The sequence below is a fragment of the Protopterus annectens genome, chromosome 3.part0, assembly GCF_019279795.1.
Source record: "Protopterus annectens isolate FY-2018-M chromosome 3.part0, PAN1.0, whole genome shotgun sequence".
In the NCBI taxonomy this organism is placed as follows: domain Eukaryota; kingdom Metazoa; phylum Chordata; order Ceratodontiformes; family Protopteridae; genus Protopterus; species Protopterus annectens.
Window position 1 is genome coordinate 1,998,261,669 of NC_056731.1, and position 23,957 is coordinate 1,998,285,625.

Consider the following 23,957-nt stretch of genomic DNA (forward strand, 5'->3'; position numbering starts at 1 on the left):
TTGCGTGCCTATGTGTACCTGTGGCGTGGTGGCGACAATTAGATCACATGAGTAATGCAGGAAGCTAGCAGGCATTCTCTGAACAGAATTTTTGGGTCCTACAATGGACACCGATGTGCATATGTCAAGTTAGATGTTGCTGGACTGTGTCCACCTGCCCAGTGCTTTTCACTGCTGGTGTATGTTCCCCAATCGCGGATGTCTGTTTGACTACCCATTCCACATGGTGCTACATAACCGGCTGCGTTAGTACTGTGAACAAATGACATACATCCAAAGATGGTGGTTACCAACTGCTTCATATAAACCTCAGACATCCCAATGGGACATATCCGTCACTATATTTCCAATATAACACCACCAGAACATGTTGCTTACCTATGCATTCATGTAACCATGTTGTCTTCGTAGGTGGGAATGCCATAGTTTACACATCCTACGTGGCGTTGTGTGTGTGCCATTAGTATGTGTTCCACAGGTCGCACATCTGTTCCGCTGTGCGGTGGCGGGTGCTCCTCAGTCTGTTGCTGGCAGACTGAGTGCTGTATCTTGCCGGTGTTGGCACGAGAGTCCGGCTCTGTATGTGGAATGTCAACTGTGGTCCCTATGTGTATTTCCTGTGTCATGCCTTACTGCGGCTATGTCATTTACCGGGTTTGCAGTTGTGGGTGCCATCCTGGCCATACGGGTGTCCATCCATGACAATTGCCTACTGGACACTAGTATAGGGCTGTACACATTCCACACCTACATTTAGCATTCTCCGGAGTATGGTTTGCATTATTAGCGGAGAGTAAGGCAGGTGCTACGCACAAATCCCTCCCACAGGGCGGGAAGAAGGATTGCCTGCGAAACAACACCGAGCACAGAGTCTACATACCCAGAATCCCTTGACCGCAACAATTGCCAGTACCCATTACACATCCGTCATGTGTGCGGAAGTGTGATGTGGATGCAGTTCTATGGACCCGGTACCCTGGGTATTTCTGTGCATCTGTGCTGCATTACATGGAGAGCTATCAGCAACATTAAACACGCTTGCGGTGCATATGTGTACCTGTGACTACAATGAGTTCCGTTAGGTGATTAAATAAGGCGGAAGAGCTGTCTTTAGACAAATTTTGGGTCCTACAATGGACACCACTGTGCATATGTAAAGTGTAGAGCTTGTCGGACTGTGTCCTTGTGAGCATTGGATTTCACTGATACTGTGTGTTCAGGAATCGCGGATGTCTGTTTGACTACCCATTCCACATGGTGCTACATAACCAGCTGATTTAGTACTGTGAACAATTGACATACATCCAAAGATGCTGGTTACCAACTGCTTCATATAAACCGCAGACATCCCAATGGGACATATCCGTCACTGTATTTCCAATATAACACCACGGAACATGTTGCTTACCTATGCATTCATTTAACCATGTTGACTTCATAGGTGGGAATGCCATAGCTTACATATCCTACTTGGCGTTGTGTGTGTGGCATTAGTATGTGTTCCACAGGTCGTACATCTGTTCCGCTGTGCGGTGGCGGGTGCTCCTCAGTCTGTTGCTGGCAGACTGAGTGCTGTGTCTGCCGGTGTTGGCACGAGAGTCCGGCTCTGTATGTGGAATGTCAACTGTGGTCCCTATGTGTATTTCCTGTGTCATGCCTTACAGCGGCTATGTCATTTACCGGGTTTGCAGTTGTGGGTGCCATCCTGGCCATACGGGTGTCCATCCATGACAATTGCCTACTGGACACTAGTATAGGGCTGTACACATTCCACACCTACATTTAGCATTCTCCGGAGTATGGTTTGCATTATTAGCGGGAGTAAGGCAGGTGCTACGCACACATCCCTCCCACAGGGCGGGAGGAAGGATTGCCTGCGAAACAACACCGAGCACAGAGTCTACATACCCAGAATCCCTTGTACGCGACAATTGACAGTACCCATTACACATCCGTCATGTGCGGAAGTGTGATGTGGATGCAGTGCTATGGACCCGGTACCCTGGGTATTTCTGTGCATCTGTGCTGCATTACATGGACAGCTATCAGCAACATTAAACACGTTTGCGGTGCATATGTGTACCTGTGGCGTCAATGAGTTAACTTAAGTGTTGAAAGAATGCGGCATTCCTGTCTTTAGACAAATTTTTGGGTCCTACATTGGACACCACTGTGCATATGTAAAGTGTAGAGCTTGTCGGACTGTGTCCTTGTGAGCAGTGGGTTTCACTGATACTGTGTGTTCAGGAATCGCGGATGTCTGTTGGACTACCCATTCCACATGGTGCTACATAACCAGGTGATTTACTACTGTGGACAAATTACATACATCCAAAGATGCTGGTTAGCAAATGCTCAATTTAAACCGCAGGCGTCCCAATGGGACATATCCGTCACTGTATTTCCACTATAACACCACCAGAACATGTTGCTTACCTATGCATTCATTTAACCATGTTGTCTTCATAGGTGGGAAAGCCATAGTTTACATATCCTACTTACCATTGTGTGTGTGTTATTAGTATGTGCTCCACAGGTCGCACATCTGTTACGCTGTCTGGTGGCGGGTGCTCCTCAGTCTGTTGCTGGCAGATTGAGTGCTGTGTACGCCGGTGTTGGCACGGCGGTCCTGCTTTGTATGTGGAATGTCAACTGTAGTCCCTATGTGTATTTCCTGTGTTATGCCTTCCAGCGGCTATGTCATTTACCGGGTTTGCAGTTGTGGGTGCCATTCTGGCCATACGGGTGTCCATCCATGACAATTGCCTACTGGACAGTAGTATGGGGCTGTACACATTACACACCTACATTTAGCATTCTCCGGAGTATGGTTTGCATTATTAGCGGAGACTGAGGCAGGTGATACGCACATCCCTCCCAGGCGGGAGAAAGTATTGCCTGCGAAACAACACCGAGCACAGAGTCTACATACCCAGAATCCCTTGACTGCAACAATTGACAGTACCCATTACACATCCGTCATGTGTGCGGAGGTGTGATGTGGATGCAGTTCTATGGACCCGGTACCCTGGGTATTTCTGTGCATCTGTGCTGCATTACATGGACAGCTATCAGCAACATTAAACACGCTTGCGGTGCATATGTGTACCTGTGTCGACAATGAGTTCAGGTACGCGTTGGAATAACACATTATTCGATTCTTTCCACAATTTTTGGGTCCTACAATGGACACCACTGTGCATATGTAAAGTGTAGAGCTTGTCGGACTGTGTCCTTGTGGGCAGTGGGTACTCTTTTATGCTACCATTTTGATATATATCTGGGTAATGTTTGTCCTGAGATATCAGGACATTTGACATGTGTTCGGTTTATTTACAGGACACGGCTGGCCAGAGAGGGCATATCCCTCTCAGGGTGGAACAGGTGTTTACCTTGGAACATATGCATCGGATTTTCAGCGATTACAATGTTTCAGTAGCGGTATGTTGCCTAATATACCATCAATGTCATATTTATTACCCCATTTTGCTGCGTAACTCACATTATGTGCTCTCTGCGATTGCATATTGTTCACGTCACCCGTCAAATCACGGATCACATGATCTGTTGCTTCAATAATCTCCCATATCCTCTACACGACTGCTACGTGCCCTTCTGTCATAACACGTGTGTCTCCTTCCCTGTATCCACTGTAGTGTCTACATTCACTATTTACTCTGCTGTGTGTTCCCCTGACCTATGTTCAGATTTAACAGTATGTGGGTAGGTCTTGACCGATATCACTACTGTTAACAGAAACACAATGTAGTCTGGTCCCTGATCTACAATAGACACAAAAGGCAGACACTCCTTACCTGGGCCTCCTGTTTAAGGCTGCACGTTTTCTTCTTGGGATTCAGTTTTCCGCTTTTCAGCCACAGATCAGACAGTAAACAGCCTCTTTACACACAACAATTCAGTCGGAGGTCTTTTCAGTCAAGAAGAACCATTTATGCATATTCTCCGGTACATGTCTAACCAGCCATGCACTCTGACCTGTAGCTTACCAAGGGAATTCGGATTACAAGGATCACGATGTGAAATAAGTTGTTACAACCAGACTGTAGTTATCAGTAGACTTTTCTAAGTGACAGCCGATAACACAGGAGGCTCGGTTCGGACAGTTTTAGTAGTGTACACAGGCAGGCTAAATAATGTACAGTCCAAGTATGGGAGTTTTGTCTGACTCTATACAGTAAGCAGTTTCTTTATATAGTGTTTACAATCAGCATTTGCCCAACTTACTGGCGTGGTCGGTCACAGGGCATTTCCATCACTATGGTCCATAATAGTCTATACATACGTGGGTGCTGGGCTCGTGCTTTTAAATTGTTTTCTCATGGGAATAACACAGGCTTGCAAGGCACCTTGTACATTACAGTATCCTTTTGTGATTGTAGCTGTTTCAAGGACCCTAGACTGTTACGATACAGTGGACAGTTAATTTCTTGATCGTTGCTTTGTCTGTGTGGTAGGGAGTTGTACTGCTATCTTCCATTGAGCTCACAAGGCCATCCTCCTCTAGGGAAGGAGTGCTGTTATGCATGTACATACATTTATTGTTCTGTAACCCAGCAAATGATTAATGATGACAGACATGAGGCTGCTGTCCTGCTTACTGCCAGGTTCAGAATTCCATCACAGTACAGCTTAGCTTCACCAATTACATGCAGGCTTAGTTCTGCTGCCATATTGTGCGGTACAATTCAATACATTATATAGTATTTCGAGTGTAAACTGGAACTTCATATGTGTTTCTATATATTTACGAACAACATCCATCCAGCCATATGCATGTTGTTCCATCCTTTACCTTGACCGTGTGTATTTGTCCGTCCAGCCACGCTCATCTCCACATGTGATGTCCCAGTTTCCCCTTCTTTGCCTGTAGCACCCTGTTAGGATGTCCTGTGTGTTGGGCACCTGTTCCGCTATATGTGATCGACTTCACTGCAGAGATGATGCGTCGATGCGGTGGTCCACCGACCAGACTTGTCCACATGTGTACACTTATGTGCACCGTGTCGTATGCAAACCTAGATGGTTTGGGCGGGTACATACTACATGCGGATGTACACATTCTGCTGACACATTCACATGCAGCCATTTACATATCTGTACCTGCGGTGGGTTGCTGACATGTGGGAGTGCGTATTTGCCAGCGTGGCATTGCCTAACACAAACATCTTACCACAGTTCAGGTATGCACATTGTGTGTGGTTGTATAGCTGCACACGGATGCTAGCAGGTTTGGGTGCAGGGGTATACATGGGTGTGACTGACATGTACAATGAGGCTATTGTGTAGTACATCCGAATGCATGTGTTCTGCTTCTGGATATTACACTTCATCATACACCATCCGGTGTATGCAACAGAGATGTTGCTGGGTCTGGGATATGTTGCTATGCACATGTTTGCCTGTGTTTGGGGTATCTTGCTTCCTTACTGTTGTTATGTCGGCACAGCTACCCGGCTATGTACTGTCACTACTGCTTGTGACCATTATGGTTGGCACCTTTTCCAATGCCCATGGTGGGGCATGTTATGTGGACACTTTGATATTTGCAGGACTACACATACCCAGGGCTAGTGCAGTAGACAGAACTTCACTTGTTTGCCATACTATGAGCCTATTCTGTTAGCGTTTGGGTTCCTTATTTATTTTCTTATGCCATGTCTGTGTTCCATACCGTAATGTATATGTTTTATGCTACTATTTACATGTATATTGCGGGAATTTGCGTGGCAGGGGATGCAGGTCATTTTCCATTTTACGATTGTTGCAGGGACACCATTGTCCAATCAGGGTCTGTCCATGGCACTTTGGGACAGCAAGTAACCCTGGTGACCATGCCCATGTCGCTGCTGGGGTTTCCACCTTTTCCATTTTCCGATCTGGGATATTTCCGGGACTCACATCTGCCTTTACAGGCCGACACATACAACCGGTCACTATATAGCATAGAAATTCACTTGTTTGCCTAAATAATTTGCTTATTATTGTGGCAATTTCCTTGCTTATTCTGTTTATAGTGTCATTTCGGTATTTCTGTTACAGAAATAACCAATTCATGCTACCATTACATTACATACGGGATATCATTGTGTCCTACATTCGTAGCACATCAGCCATTTCTAATCGTTTTTAGGGACACAACTGTCCATGGAGAGACTGCCCCAAACACAGTGGGACAGGTGGTGACCTTAGTCGCTGCTCCTATGTCGGTGCGGCGCGCTGACATCTTGACTGTACACCTTCTCTGAGTGTAAACACTGACAGTACATTGCGGGACGGCGGCGGTCTTATCGTATCCTTTGCTCCTTGAGCGGGTACACTTATGCCTTGGTGGCTTCTATTTGCTTCTCCGTTGATTTGGAGCGGGGACTATGTTGCGTACTGTCCGTGCGTTTCATTCTGCACGGGACCTGGCTGCTGCCATTACTATTGTGGGCGGACCGTGGCTGTCAGCACATTAGGTTGCTCACCTCCTGCCGGCTTTGACACGCCTCCAGACGCATCCTACCTGGGCTCGCTCACGTACACTACGCATGCGTGTCTGTGATTCGGTGCACTCTCATTAATATGTATATGGCGCTACTGCGCCGGATATTCCATGCACCGCCGGCGCGGGCCTTACGCCGACCTTGCCGAGCTTCATGAATCCCGGGGGTATTGTTCTTATTGATTTATTCCATGAATAATAACAAAGAATTAGCTAAAACTGGTATAGCTACTGATAAGGACTTTGAGTAAACTGGTCTTATTAGTTAAAGTCTTAGAAATATACAACTTTCCCACTGATCTAATTTCATTTTTATCAAGGTTTTTTCTTATATCAAACTAGGTTCCTTTATTTCATAATCTATTAAAATCACTAAAGGCATAAATTAGGGTTGTCCTGTTTCCCCATTTTTGTTTGCCCTAGCTATAGAACTTTTCTATAACTATATCAAAAACAATCCCTGGGATTCATGAACAATTGTGTAGGCTTCGCGCAAAGCCAACAGAATGTTTATGTGTTAGTGCGATGAGCAGCAGCGCTAATCACATATGCATGCTATTCATCATGCTAACAAGAATACAAGCACCTTTCCGTGGCCAGCAATAGTGCTGTAGGCCAGGAAACTGTGCTGAGCAGCAAGAGCACATACAGTAAACAAACAGGCTTGTCTATGGCAAACTTGCTAAGCGAGCTTGCTCGGACAGCACAAATAGTTACATAATTACAAAAGGCAAATAATAAAAAATGATAAAAGCATTATAATAAAACCAGCAGATAAAGGGGGACCCATTGTAATTATGGACAAATGTTATTATGACACTAAAATGAAAGAAATGTTGAATGATGCTAATGTATATGAGGTCATCACTGCAAGACAGAAAGAATGCTTGCTAAAGAAATTGGAAAATGTTCTATATGAATGTCTGCTAGACAGTTGGATAACTGAAGACCTATACAATTATTTTAAAGTGATGAACCCCCTTACCCCATTATTCAAGGTATACATAAAATATATAAGGATCCCGTGAACCCTCCCCTAGGACCTATAGTCTCAGGTAAGAATTGGGCAACAGAACCAATATCCATATACTTAGAGAGAACATTGAGACTGTTAGTAGATAAGAATGTTACTATTTTAAGGGATACTAAACAGTTTCTAAATCAACTATATGATTTTTTGGAAATCAACCATGTAAGCTTGGATAATGCAAAGTTAGTTACACTGGATGTCCAATCTCTTTTAACATCAATCCCTAATGATGTAGGAGTGGATATGTTAAGAAAATGTCTGACCAACAAAGGCACTTACAATCAGACCAAGATTGAATTAATCTGTGTACTGATGGAGCAGGTTCTCATAAACAATGTTATATTGTTTGAACATACCCTGTATTTGCAAAAAGAAGGGGTGGCCATGGGCACAAGTGCCAACACCGAGCACAGAGTCTACATACCCAGAATCCCTTGACGCGACAATTGACAGTACCCATTACACATCCGTCATGTGTGCGGAAGTGTGATGTGGATGCAGTGCTATGGACCCGGTACCCTGGGTATTTCTGTGCATCTGTGCTGCATTACATGGACAGCTATCAGCAACATTAAACACGTTTGCGGTGCATATGTGTACCTGTGACGTCAATGAGTTAACTTAAGTGTTGAAAGAATGCGGCATTCCTGTCTTTAGACAAATTTTTGGGTCCTACATTGGACACCACTGTGCATATGTAAAGTGTAGAGCTTGGCGGACTGTGTCCTTGTGAGCAGTGGGTTTCACTGATACTGTGTGTTCAGGAATCGCGGATGTCTGTTGGACTACCCATTCCACATGGTGCTACATAACCAGGTGATTTACTACTGTGGACAAATTACATACATCCAAAGATGCTGGTTAGCAAATGCTCAATTTAAACCGCAGACATCCCAATGGGACATATCCGTCACTGTATTTCCACTATAACACCACCAGAACATGTTGCTTACCTATGCATTCATTTAACCATGTTGTCTTCATAGGTGGGAAAGCCATAGTTTACATATCCTACTTGACGTTGTGTGTGTGCCATTAGTATGTGTTCCACAGGTCACACATCTGTTACGCTGTACGGTAGCGGGTGCTCCTCAGTCTGTTGCTGGCAGATTGAGTGCTGTGTACGCCGGTGTTGGCACGACGGTCCTGCTTTGTATGTGGAATGTCAACTGTAGTCCCTATGTGTATTTCCTGTGTTATGCCTTCCCGGCTATGTCATTTACCGGGTTTGCAGTTGTGGGTGCCATTCTGGCCATACGGTGTCCATCCATGACAATTGCCTACTGGACAGTAGTATGGGGCTGTACACATTACACACCTACATTTAGCATTCTCCGGAGTATGGTTTGCATTATTAGCGGAGACTGAGGCAGGTGATACGCACACATCCCTCCCACGGGCCGGGAGAAAGTATTGCCTGCGAAACGACACCGAGCACAGAGTCTACATACCCAGAATCCCTTGACTGCAACAATTGACAGTACCCATTACACATCCGTCATGTGCGGAGGTGTGATGTGGATGCAGTTCTATGGACCCGGTACCCTGGGTATTTCTGTGCATCTGTGCTGCATTACATGGACAGCTATCAGCAACATTAAACACGCTTGCGGTGCATATGTGTACCTGTGATGACAATGAGTTCAGGCAGCGTTGGAATAACACATTATTCGATTCTTTACACAATTTTTGGGTCCTACAATGGACACCACTGTGCATATGTAAAGTGTAGAGCTTGTCGGACTGTGTCCTTGTGGGCAGTGGGTACTCTTTATGCTACCATTTTGATATATATCTGGGTAATGTTTGTCCTGAGATATCAGGACATTTGACATGTGTTCGGTTTATTTACAGGACACGGCTGGCCAGAGAGGGCATATCCCTCTCAGGGTGGAACAGGTGTTTACCTTGGAACATATGCATTGGATTTTCAGCGATTACAATGTTTCAGTAACGGTATGTTGCCTAATATACCATCAATGTCATATTTATTACCCCATTTTGCTGCGTAACTCACATTATGTGCTCTCTGCGATTGCATATTGTTCACGTCACCCGTCAAATGCGGATCACATGATCTGTTGCTTCAATAATCTCCCATATCCTCTACACGACTGCTACGTACCCTTCTGTCATAACACGTGTGTCTCCTTCCCTGTATCCACTGTAGTGTCTACATTCACTATTTACTCTGCTGTGTGTTCCCCTGACCTATGTTCAGATTTAACAGTATGTGGGTAGGTCTTCGACCCGATATCACTACTGTTAACAGAAACACAATGTAGTCTGGTCCCTGATCTACAATAGACACAAAAAGGCAGACACTCCTTACCTGGGCCTCCTGTTTAAGGCTGCACGTTTTCTTCTTGGGATCCAGTTTTCCGCTTTTCAGCCACAGATCAGACAGTAAACAGCCTCTTTACACACAATTCAGTCGGAGGTCTTTTCAGTCAAGAAGAACCATTTATGCATATTCTCCGGCGTACATGTCTAACCAGCCATGCACTCTGACCTGTAGCTTACCAAGGGAATTCCGGATTACAAGGATCACGATGTGAAATAAGTTGTTACAACCAGACTGTAGTTATCAGTAGACTTTTCTAAGTGACAGCCGATAACACAGGAGGCTCGGGTTCGGACAGTTTTAGTAGTGTACACAGGCAGGCTAAATAATGTACAGTCCAAGTATGGGAGTTTTGTCTGACTCTATACAGTAAGCAGTTTCTTTATATAGTGTTTACAATCAGCATTTGCCCAACTTACTGACGTGGTCGGTCACAGGGCATTTCCATCACTATGGTCCACAATAGTCTATACATACGTGGGTGCTGGGCTCGTGCTTTTAAATTGTTTTCTCATGGGAATAACACAGGCTTGCAAGGCACCTTGTACATTACAGTATCCTTTTGTGATTGTAGCTGTTTCAAGGACCCTAGACTGTTACGATACAGTGGACAGTTAATTTCTTGATACGTTGCTTTGTCTGTGTGGTAGGGAGTTGTACTTCTATCTTCCATTGAGCTCACAAGGCCATCCTCCTCTAGGGAAGGAGTGCTGTTATGCATGTACATACATTTATTGTTCTGTAACCCAGCAAATGATTAATGATGACAGACATGAGGCTGCTGTCCTGCTTACTGCCAGGTTCAGAATTCCATCACAGTACAGCTTAGCTTCACCAATTACATGCAGGCTTAGTTCTGCTGCCATATTGTACGGTACAATTCAATACATTATATAGTATTTGAGTGTAAACTGGAACTTCATATGTGTTTCTATATATTTCTGAACAACATCCATCCAGCCATATGCATGTTGTTCCATCCTTTACCTTGACCGTGTGTATTTGTCCGTCCAGCCACGCTCATCTCCACATGTGATGTCCCAGTTTCCCCTTCTTTGCCTGTAGCACCCTGTTAGGATGTCCTGTGTGTTGGGCACCTGTTCCGCTATATGTGATCGACTTCACTGCAGAGATGATCGTCGATGCGGTGGTCCACCGACCAGACTTGTCCACATGTGTACACTTATGTGCACCGTGTCGTATGCAAACCTAGATGGTTTGGACGGGTACATACTACATGCGGATGTACACATTCTGCTGACACATTCACATGCAGCCATTTACATATCTGTACCTGCGGTGGGTTGCTGACATGTGGGCGTGATTTGCCCGCGTGGCATTGCCTAACACAAACATCTTACCACAGTTCAGGTATGCACATTGTGTGTGGTTGTATAGCTGCACACGGATGCTAGCAGGTTTGGGTGCAGGGGTATACATGGGTGTGACTGACATGTACAATGAGGCTATTGTGTAGTACATCCGAATGCATGTGTTCTGCTTCTGGATATTACACTTCATCATACACCATCCGGTGTATGCAACAGAGATGTTGCTGGGTCTGGGATATGTTGCTATGCACATGTTTGCCTGTGTTTGGGGTATCTTGCTTCCTTACTGTTGTTATGTCGGCACAGCTACCCGGCTATGTACTGTCACTACTGCTTGTGACCATTATGGTTGGCACCTTTCCAATGCCCATGGTGGGGCATGTTATGTGGACACTTTGATATTTGCAGGACTACACATACCCAGGGCTAGTGCAGTAGACAGAACTTCACTTGTTTGCCATACTATGAGCCTATTCTGTTAGAGTTTGGGTTCCTTATTTATTTTCTTATGCCATGTCTGTGTTCCATACCGTAATGTATATGTTTTATGCTACTATTTACATGTATATTGCGGGAATTTATGGCAGGGGATCGCAGGTCATTTTCCATTTTTACGATTGTTGCAGGGACACCATTGTCCAATCAGGGTCTGTCCATGGCACTTTGGGACAGCAAGTAACCCTGGTGACCATGCCCATGTCGCTGCTGGGGTTTCCACCTTTTCCATTTTCCGATCTGGGATATTTCCGACTCACATCTGCCTTTACAGGCCGACACATACCAACGGTCACTATATAGCATAGAAATTCACTTGTTTGCCTAAATAATTTGCTTATTATTGTGGCAATTTCCTTGCTTATTCTGTTTATAGTGTCATTTCGGTATTTCTGTTACAGAAATAACCAATTCATGCTACCATTACATTACATACGGGATATCATTGTGTCCTACATTCGTAGCACATCAGCCATTTCTAATCGTTTTCGGGACACAACTGTCCATGGACAGACTGCCCCAAACACAGTGGGACAGGTGGTGACCTTAGTCGCTGCTCCTATGTCGGTGCGGCGCACTGACATGCGGCTGTACACCTTCTCTGAGTGTAAACACTGACAGTACATTGCGGGACGGCGGTCTTATGCGTATCCTTTGCTCCTTGAACGGGTACACTTATGCCTTGGTGGCTTCTATTTGCTTCTCCGTTGATTTGGAACGGGGACTATGTTGCGTACTGTCCGTGCGTTTCATTCTGCACGGGACCTGGCTGCTGCCATTACTATTGTGGGCGGACCGTGGCTGTCAGCACATTAGGTTGCTCACCTCCTGCCGGCTTTGACACGCCTCCAGACGCATCCTACCTGGGCTCGCTCACGTACACTACGCACGTGTCTGTGATTCCGGTGCACTCTCATTAATATGTATATGGCGCTACTGCGCCGGATATTCCATGCACCGCCGGCGCAGGCCTTACGCCGGCCTTGCGCCGAGCTTCATGAATCCCGGGGGTATTGTTCTTATTGATTTATTCCATGAATAATAACAAAGAATTAGCTAAAACTGGTATAGCTACTGATAAGGACTTTGAGTAAACTGGTCTTATTAGTTAAAGTCTTAGAAATATACAACTTTCCCACTGATCTAATTTCATTTTTATCAAGGTTTTTTCTTATATCAAACTAGGTTCCTTTATTTCATAATCTATTAAAATCACTAAAGGCATAAATTAGGGTTGTCCTGTTTCCCCATTTTTGTTTGCCCTAGCTATAGAACTTTTCTATAACTATATCAAAAACAATCCCTGGGATTCATGAACAATTGTGTAGGCTTCGCGCAAAGCCAACAGAATGTTTATGTGTTAGTGCGATGAGCAGCAGCGCTAATCACATATGCATGCTATTCATCATGCTAACAAGAATACAAGCACCTTTCCGTGGCCAGCAATAGTGCTGTAGGCCAGGAAACTGTGCTGAGCAGCAAGAGCACATACAGTAAACAAACAGGCTTGTCTATGGCAAACTTGCTAAGCGAGCTTGCTCGGACAGCACAAATAGTTACATAATTACAAAAGGCAAATAATAAAAAATGATAAAAGCATTATAATAAAACCAGCAGATAAAGGGGGACCCATTGTAATTATGGACAAATGTTATTATGACACTAAAATGAAAGAAATGTTGAATGATGCTAATGTATATGAGGTCATCACTGCAAGACAGAAAGAATGCTTGCTAAAGAAATTGGAAAATGTTCTATATGAATGTCTGCTAGACAGTTGGATAACTGAAGACCTATACAATTATTTTAAAGTGATGAACCCCCTTACCCCATTATTCAAGGTATACATAAAATATATAAGGATCCCGTGAACCCTCCCCTAGGACCTATAGTCTCAGGTAAGAATTGGGCAACAGAACCAATATCCATATACTTAGAGAGAACATTGAGACTGTTAGTAGATAAGAATGTTACTATTTTAAGGGATACTAAACAGTTTCTAAATCAACTATATGATTTTTTGGAAATCAACCATGTAAGCTTGGATAATGCAAAGTTAGTTACACTGGATGTCCAATCTCTTTTAACATCAATCCCTAATGATGTAGGAGTGGATATGTTAAGAAAATGTCTGACCAACAAAGGCACTTACAATCAGACCAAGATTGAATTAATCTGTGTACTGATGGAGCAGGTTCTCATAAACAATGTTATATTGTTTGAACATACCCTGTATTTGCAAAAAGAAGGGGTGGCCATGGGCACAAGTGCCAACACCTATGTAAACTTAGTCATGGCCTTATGGGAGAACAAATATATAAGTAATGGGATTTGGAAGCAAATAATATTTTATAAGCGATTTGTTGGCAACCTCTTTTTGTTATGGGATGGAAGCCAAGAGGAACTTGATAGGTTCTTTCGTGAGGTTAACACTAATACATCCTTTTTGAGCTTTGAAACAAAGGCCTCAGATAAGGAGGCTGATTTTCTAGATGTCAAGGTGTTTAAGACAAGAGAGAGTCGAATAACTACTAAGTTATATTGAAAAGAATGTCATAGGAACACAATCCTACACCGTGAGAGCATGCACCCCAGGCACATTTTTAAAAATGTTGTTAAAGGGCATACATCGATAGCATCTAGATTAACAGCAAGGGATGAGGACTTTGACCATGAAATCAGTGATCTGAGACAGAGATTTAGAGAGAGGGGTTATACAAATCACATTACAATTGATCTGATAGATGAGAGTGCTATGTTAAGGAGTACTACCGGGAAGCCCTACTTCTCGGAAAACATGGGTAATAAAAGCGAGAACCCAATAGTGAAAAAGAAAGTTGTGAGGGTATCCACCCAATACTCGAGTAACATGGCTCTCATAACAGGAGTTATTAGAAAACACTGGCCCATTTTGACACATGATCCCAACATAAGGGAGATAGTAGGAGAAAATCCCAGTTTCTCCTTTAAAAACAAGGAGTCTGTAAAGAGACACCTATGTTATCCTACAGAGGCCAAGGAAACATTAAGTAGAAGTGTTGCTACTAGTAAAGGCACATTACCATGTACAAAATGCAATCAATGTGGCTTTATAGATATAAATAACAAATGTATACACCCTGACACTGGCAGAGAATGCAAATTTAATGTCCAAGCTACCTGCAATAGTAAGAATGTAGTATATTTAGCAGTATGCAACATCTGTTCCAGCTACTATATAGGAAAAACAAATAGAGAAGTGAGGTTTAGAATACAAGAACACTTGTTATATATTAGGAATCAGAACTTGACAAATGCATTGGCTAAGCATGTACAAAATAATGGGCCAGAGCATACATTCAGATTCCAAGTAATAGAAATAATAAGAGAGAATGATAAAGGGGGAGACATCATAAACAGAACTGAGCCCTCCGAAACACACTGGATCATATGACATAGAGCAGACAAGGGTCAGGGCTTAAAAGATAGGATTCCCCTCAAACCCATATTACGAAACAGGTCTTTGATCTAACAATGTAATATCAATACATTAAATAAGTAGTTAAAATAAGTAGCTAATTACATCTCCTTTATATTTCAATGGGCTATGCAAATAGCTATGTTTATAAAGAGAGAATTTTTTAAATGTATTTTTATATATGAATATATGTATACATATTCTTTTATATATATATATATATATATATATATATATATATATATATATACATAAACACACATATATATATATATATATATATATATATTTTTTTTTTTTTTTTTTTGCCTACATTTTTATTTTATATTTTATATTTTTTTCTATTTTATAATTTGAAATGTGGGAAAACATGAAAAAAAAAAAAAATATATATATATATATATATATATTAAGTTAAATGAGGTTATGTGGATTTAAAGTATCGTTTTTATGAACATGTTTTCATGAGATGTCAAAAGGTCAATTATATTAATTATGTTAACAGGCTGATTTATAGACGAATATAAAACAGAGCGTAATATGATGCAAGGTTGTTAAACGGTCTGAAGAAGTGGTGTGAGAAGCACCACGAAAGTGCTTACGTACAATAAAGTTTTTTGCTTTTTGAAAATATTTGTAATTTCCTTGGCTGTGGTTTGGATCGTTGGTTGATTTGAACTTTCGACTTTTCTGGCAATTCATTTACACTAACCATGACTTTAAGGAACTGTCTAATTTGTTTATTTATTTATTTGTCTTTGTTTACTGGGAAAGTTCAACAGGGTAATTCTCATTTTCAGTGGAGGCCTGAGAAGAAAAGCTCCATTTGCTTACATTGTATTATATTAAGTGCCAGTTAAACACAGAGTAGTTACATTTCTATTTACATTTATACACAAACCATAGTTACATTTATACATTGTAAGATTTTACAGAGGTGGAAGTTGTTAAAGAGAAAACCCACATGCAGCTTAGTGGATTGTACAGGCAGCAGTGACGTATAAAAATTGTTTTGTCATTTCAGTGAGAGGTTGAGAGTATTTTGTTTAAGTCTTAACCTTGTGATGTGCAGGACCAGGATTGGTTATGATGTTCTTTAAGCAGTGGTTTAAAACTACTGAGTTTGTTGGAGAGTTTTATTTGTGTGGGGACACTATTCCAGAGCTTAGCAATATATTGGGAGTAGAGCATATAATAAATAATGAATAATAAGTAAATAATGCAAGCTGTATGCAGGCAGGGAAAGTGCACTGAGTGCAATGCACACATAAATAAAACATATGAATATAAAAACAAGTAAGAGGGGATGTGAAAATGGATGTGAAATGTCAGTAGAAACTATGATACATGGGATACCAGACAGGAGAAATGTACTGAGAAAAATGTGCACAGAAATCACAGACATGTATGCAGAAATATGAAAGAGGGCAGGGTAAATGTTCAAATTCTAGTACCATACCTCCTTCAGAACTGGGAATATATAATCTTGGTATACACCGATTTTTATAAATCAGTTGATGAGCATGAAGCATCCTTCCTGTTTTCCTGTCCAACCTATCCAACATCTTTTGGGGCCAGTCAATCACTTTAAAACTGTACGTTAGGACAGGAAGAGTAAATTGGTTTATAGCTTGGACTGTTTTTAATATTAATTTAAGTCTTCAAATAATATTCCTTACTAAGTTTATTCACATTTGTTCATATTTTATTGTTGATCCTTCATCATTTCCCAGATATTTATGCACTCCCTTTTGCTCAAGATCTTTTATATCACATTCTTGTCCCAAATATGTTTTCTTGGTTTTGCGGCTTTCCTACTTTAACTCAGACCAAATGACATTCTTATATCATCTGAAAAAGTTGTAACCATTTGCAGTTGTGCTTTTAATTCCTCATCTGATGAGCTATACAGTTTTAAATCATCTACAAAAGAAGATGAGAGGTTTTTACACTTTGTTGTTTTCTGGGAGCCAGATTGTAGCCATGACCTATTCTGTTAAGTAGACAGCTTAATGGGTTAAGGGCAAGACAAAATAACAGTGGTGACAGAGAGTCACCCTGGAATATCCCCCTTTGAATTTTTATCACTGGGATAATAATTTGCCCTTTATCATAGCTTAATTGCAAAGTGGTTCATAGGTTCATAGGTTGGTACTAGGCTATCAGACCTAGGGCCTATACAAGCCTAGCCATAACAATTCCCTGGCTATTTCTTCCCACACTATTTACTTCCCTGGACCCCTGTCTAGCAGGGCGACTGGCGTGATCCCCAGGGTGAATTTCCTTTCTCCCATCCAATCGTCAAGGTTCCTTTTGAAGAGGGCCAAAGAGGCACTCTGCTTGACATGTATGGGCAATCTATTCCAGAGTCTGGGGAGTCTCTGGGTCAGGAACCTATCCCTCCAGCATGTTTTGTTTATTGTGATGATAAGGTTTAGAATCCTGGAGCATGTGGCTCTGAGGGATTGGGATTTCTTTAAATGTAGCATGTCCAACAGCTCTGGGTTTGACATGGCCTTGTATGTTAAGCAGAGATTGCCTCTGAGTAGACGATATGCAACAGAGTACAGCTGGAGTTTTTTAAGGCGGTCAGCATAGGGCATCTGCTTTAGGCCTGTGATTCTTTTAGTGAGGTATTTCTGCGGCCTTTCCAGTTGTTGCAGATGTCTTGAGACGTACATACCAAACGGGATGTTGAATTCTATAATGGGTCTAATGAGGGATGAGTACAGTGGGACAATGACCTCCTTTTTTCTGGATGAAAAGCCCTTAGTGATGAGGTGTGCCACATAGAAGGATTTCCTGACTGCTGTGGTGATGTGGTTATCAAAGGTGAGACCACTGTCCACCTGTGTCCCTAAGTCTCTTATCACACTTTCGGTGTTTAGTGTACTGCCACCTATATGGTAATTCATGGATACATGTTTTTTTCCCAAAGGGGATAACTATACATTTCTTGGCATTGAGCTTGAGCCCATGGCTCTGGCACCAAGCATCTGTTTCTGTAAGGCCCTTTTGTAGAGTATCCACATCATTTGGGGATTCAATAATGGCTCACAGTTTGCAGTCATCTGCGAACTTTGTTAGCCAGAGTCCCTTAGTGTTGGCCTGTAGTTCAGAGAAGTAGATGCCAAGCCAGAGCGGTCCCAGGACTGAACCCTGAGGTACTCCACTTGTCACTTGTCTGGAGCTGGATTTGGAGTCGGCTACTTTTGCAGTGTGTGTTCTATCAATAAGCCAGTTAGCAACCCATTGAGTGATGTAGGGATTAATGCCCAGATTAGTAAGTTTATCTATGATTCCAGAGTGGGGGATGGTGTCAAAGGCTTTGGCAAGGTCTAGATAGTCTGTGTGGTCCACCTTACCCTTTTCCATGGCACTGGAGACTGATTCAAAGAAGTCAATCAGATTCAGGAGACAAAATCGGCCTTTCATGAACCCAAACTTGGTGGGGTCCAGTGGCTGAAGGTTGCCAATGTCTTTGTTTATAAGTTCCATGATAATAAGCTCTATGGCCTTGCAGATAAGGCTCATCAGACTGATGGGACGGTAGTTTCCTGGATCCAAGGTGTATCCCCCCTTGTGGAGTGGGATAACTGTAGCTCTGCGCCACTCAGTGGGCACAAAACCTGAGGTGAGGCTATGATTAAACATGACACTTAGGTGAGGTGCCAGTTCATATTGTAGTTCATGTAGTACACAGCCCGGGATGTCGTCTGGTCCCATGGATGCTGTATTCTTAGCTTTGGAGAGTGCATTTTTTACCTGTGTGGCCGTTATTACCGGAATTTGGCAATCTTCCAGTATTGAGATGGGCCATTTAGGGGGTGAGACGGGGTGAAGTTGGCACTGAATCGATCTGCCAGGTTATTGGCAATATCCTTGTGATCAGTATATTTAATGCCATTCTGGTTTAGCTCCGAGCAAATCTGAGCATTGACATTTAGATTCTTGACATAGTTATAGAATGCCTTGTGGTTGTCTTTGGAATCTTTGGCAATTTTATTTTCATAACTAGCTTTGGAGGATTTTATGAGGGATCTCATTTTCTTACTGAGGCTGGTAAGGGAGTTTTTTGCATCCTGGAATTTTCCTCTTTTCTGCAACAGTTTCTTCCTTTTGTTGTAAAGTTTGTTTATGGCAGGGGACCACCAGATTGGCTTCCTTTTTTGGATGAGAGCATCTTGGTTCTGTTTGGGATGGCATGATTCATGCATGAGTGGATGTGCTCGTACAGTGCCTTAGTGTAGGATTCAGCAGTAGAACGTTCAGCTCCCGTCTGCATGGGTGTCATGAAGTTTGTCACTTCAGACTTGAGTAGCATGAAGTTGGCTTTGGAGAGGTTTTTTATGGATGTTTCCTTACTGGGGGATGGGGATGGAATGTGGATGTTAAGGGTTATTAGCTTATGGTCAGACCTGACTAATGAGGGGGTGACCATAGGTGTGGAGCATCGATTTCCCATGTTGGTCTGCAACTGCTTCATGGTCACTGTAATGTATCAATCAGTGTAGGCTGTATCTTATACATTTTTAAGCACTCTTTTATCCATGAATGTGGGATACTATCAAATGCTTTTTTGTAGTCAATCCATGCCATATTTAGATTCTTCCCATTTCTACAGTTCTCCACTACGACTTTATTTAACAACAAATGATCCTTTGTTCCATATGACTTTCTTTTATTGCCCTTTTGTTCTACTCTGTTGGCATCAATTCCCATGTATAGTTTGTAGGTTGTCGGAAGATAAGTTATTAGTCTATAATTTTTATATTAGCTTGCAGGTTCACTTTTAAGTAGGAGCATTGTTTTTCCTGTTGTTAGCTAGGTTGGTGTCTGTTCGGGGTGCACATATAACTAGTTCTTACCATGACTAAATCTTCATGCAAAAATGTTAATAGTTTTAACCAAAAGTTCGGTACTGCATCTGGGCCTGGGTTTTTCCAATTTGAAGCTTTTCTTAACTTTGTATGTTAAGTTGTCAATCTCGCCTTCATTCTTGCTGGATGGGTTCGGAGCCGATCCTCGTCTCCGACTCGGCACTTGCTTAGCTTGAGAACTCCTTTTACCAGCTCGAGGCAACCCTATATCCCATGATGCAAGGCGGGACTACCTCAGATCTCGTTTGCCGCTTTGCGAAGAGGTCTCCTTTTTGCCAGCTGAGGTAAGTTTGAGTTTTCAAACAGCTTAGTCAGGGTTTATCTTTCCCTTTTCCCTTTTTATAGTGTGTAGTGTTCATACAATCCACCCTATTCCCCATATAGTTAAAAACTTTTACTTTTTATAAAAAGTTAAAAATTTTCAGTTAGGCCTAGGCCTCCTTTATTAATCCCTATCTGTGTGTCTGTGTTTGTGGGATTAATTGTGTGACTGTTTTGGGGTGTGTGTGTGTGAGTATTTTTGTTACTCTTTTTCTTGGACGATGTCTAAGGAAGTAAAAGTCTCAGGCTTCAAGAAGTGTGACTCGTGCTGTCAGAAAATGTCTCTGACAGACGGTCACACTTCTTGTGTTTACTGCCTGGGGCCTTTACACCTGCAGGACTCCTGTGCTTTGTGTCACCCTTTTAGCCAGCAAGTCCTGCAGGAAAGGAGGAATAAATTAATCCTCCGTGGCTTACTAAAGCCGGAAGGTTCACCCACTAAACCTGGGTCCAGTAAACCTTCCAAGCCATCTAAGGGTCAGGCTACAGCTTCCAAGCCTTCCCCAGTGGCTCCGACTCCTTCGGAGTCAAGATCGGCTCCGGCCGGAGCCGATCTTTCTTCTTCTCAGGTGGTAGGGTCAGTTCCGATCGGTTCCAACACCCAATCTGCTGTTGCCTTGTCGGCTCCGGTTGGAGCCGACATATTATCCAGTATCGGAGCCGAGAAGCCTTCGGCTCCATCTGGAACCCAGAGGACGTCGGCTCCGATGACTTCATCCAAGAAGAGATCTCAGTTCCCTTCTTTGGAATCTATCCACTCGGCTCCGGGGTCTCCTCTTTTGTCGGATCGGAGTCATAGAAGCCGATCTTCGAGATCTTCCAGGCTGTCTGACCACGATTTAGAGAGGGTGGTAAGCAGGCTGTTGAAGTCGCAGGCACTGGCCCAAATGCTCCATAGCCCGTCTCAGCAGACTTCTGCTATTGCTTCACCCCTTGAACTTCCTCCTCCGACTCCCCACCAGAGTTCGGAGCCGGTGCTTCTCGGGACAGCGACTGTGTCAGCGCCGGAGCCAATACATCCTTTTTCGGCTCCGTCGTCTTCGGCTCCAATCTCCTCCATGAGACCTTCCTTGGAGGGATCCGGTCATCGAGTTTCCCTTGTCGGCTCCGAGGGGGCTAGTGGCATCGGACCCTTGTCCGACCCCGCTCTCCCTCTCAGGGCTTCGGCTTTGGTAAGCTCTGCACCGACATTGGCCTCGGAGCCTTCCCTCTCAGTGGAGCCGGGAATTCCTATTTCCTCGGAACGGGAATATTCCGGCCTCCCGGGGAGGGGAGCCTTTGAGGTGATGAGGAGTGTCCTGGCACCTGAGCCAGGTCAACGGTCCATCCCTTTAGCTCCTCCCTCTTCGGTGCCTGTAGACGCCTCTTGCCAGCCTCTTGCTCTCAGGCCCAGGGATCCATCGCCCCAGGTTTCCCCATTGGGAATATCTTCCTCTTCCGAGGTTTCTCCTGACCCTGCAGGGGAACCCCCCCAGAAGAGGATGTGTAAGAGGAAACACACAGACTCCCCTGAGTCTACTACATCTGATACTGACTTAGATGAGTCAGAGGGTTCCCCACGATCCCCCTCTGAGGATGTCTCCTTTTCAGACATCCTTGAGCTCCTCAAACAGAGGGGGAATTGGCCCTCCATTGACCCCTCCGAGGATGAGTCGGTATACCTGGAGGCTTTTGGATCCCGACCCTCCACCTCCTGGGTGTCTCCGCCTTTCGACCCACTTATGCAGGTAGTGGCTCGGAAGGCGTGGGCAGCTCCAGATTCTGTGGAACCTGTCCCCAGGAGACCATCCAAATTTATTACGGCCCCTACAGACAAGCAGTTTCTTTCCAAGGGCGTCTCTGTGGATGCTATGGTGGTAGCGGCGGCCACCAAGAAGGAACTTATGGATCCTTCAGTACCTGTCCATCCTCCTAACAAAGATTCTAGGACCATGGACAGGTATGGAAAGCGGATGTTTTCTTCAGCGACCTTTGCTATGCGTTCGCTGAACTACCTTTGTCACTTCACCAGGCTTCAAAGAGATATTCTCAAGGAACTAGGTGAAGTGGTCCAGGATCCTTCTGCTGCTGGGGCTCAAGAAAAGATTGCCTCACAGCTAGCAATCCTGAATTCCTTAACCAACTCCTCCATGCGGCTCATATCCTATGCAGCCGATGGAGCGAGCAGGGCCGCAGGCACAGGAGTGGCTCTTAGACGTCAAGCCTGGATGCGGCTTTGTAATTTATGGACCCCTTTAAGGCGTCCTTCACCAATACCCCCTTTGACGGTTCGGCTTTGTTCGGACCTCAGGTGAAGGAAACCTTGACCAGGTGTGAGCAGGACGGCAAAACTCTTTCTGCCGTTGGAGTCCATTTTTCCACCCCTTCTAGACCCTATCCCAAGGGTCAGAAGGGAGGGAAGATGTGGTTCCACAAAGCCCAAGGAGCTGCGCCGGCCACACGTTGTCAGTTTACCCCCAGAGGCAGAGGGGGTAACAATAATAGACGCCGCCCTAGGGGCAGAGGGGGTCCTCAGAACCAGGGCAACAGGGAGTCTCTTCCTGAGAAGCCCTTTCAGCACCCCTGAGGTGTTGCCCGACTGTCCACCCTTGGAGGCAGTCGGGGGAAGGATTTTGCTGTACCCAGTAGCCTGGCGTTCCCTTTCACAAGATATGTGGGTACAGTCGATCATATCCGAGGGTTACAAAATCCCCTTCGAAAGGTATCCCGTACCTCAACAATCCCTTCCAGACATCTCACCCGGTCAAAGAGATTTGGCAGAACAGGAGGTTTCAAAGCTCCTAGAAAAAAGAGCCGTCCAGACTGTTCCGGCAGACCAAGTAGGATCCGGCGTCTACTCGAGATTCTTTTTGGTCCCCAAAAGGACGGGAGATTGGAGACCAATATTAGACCTGAGCAGTCTAAACAGATTTGTCAAGAAGGCAAGATTCCGGATGGTCACGCTTCAGTCCATTCTGCCCTTTCTGGGCAAGGACAACTGGATGTGCTCGATAGACCTTCAGGATGCGTACTATCACATAAAGATTCACAGGCGCTCCAGAAGGTTTCTCCGCTTTCGGCTAGGGACCAGTCATTATCAATTCAGAGCCCTGCCCTTTGGCCTCACTTCAGCCCCCAGAGTGTTTACCAAATGCATGGCAGTGGTCACAGCTCATCTGAGACGTCAAGGATTCCAGGTGTTTCCTTATTTAGACGACTGGCTCCTCTCCGCCACCACCAGGTGTCAGCTTCTTCAGAACTAAACACCGTCAAAATGTTAGCCAGACTAACAGATCAGAGAATTCTGGACATCCAAAAATACGTTCGGATTTTATTGCAGAGCAGCAAAGTCAAAGCCAGATTGATACTAAAGGTTCTAGGTCTTATGGCTGCGGCCATTGTTCTTCTACCACTGGCTCGCTTCCACATGCGTCTTCTGCAGTGGATGTTATTCACTCAGTGGTCGTTCCACAGTCTTCCGATGAGTCACGAAATCTTAGTCACACAATCGTGCAGGACTCATCTGAACTGGTGAATATCTTCCCCTCTTCTTCATCAGGGCCGACCATTTGTTCCCCCTCCTCCGGTTGCCACAGTTACTACGGATGCCTCTCT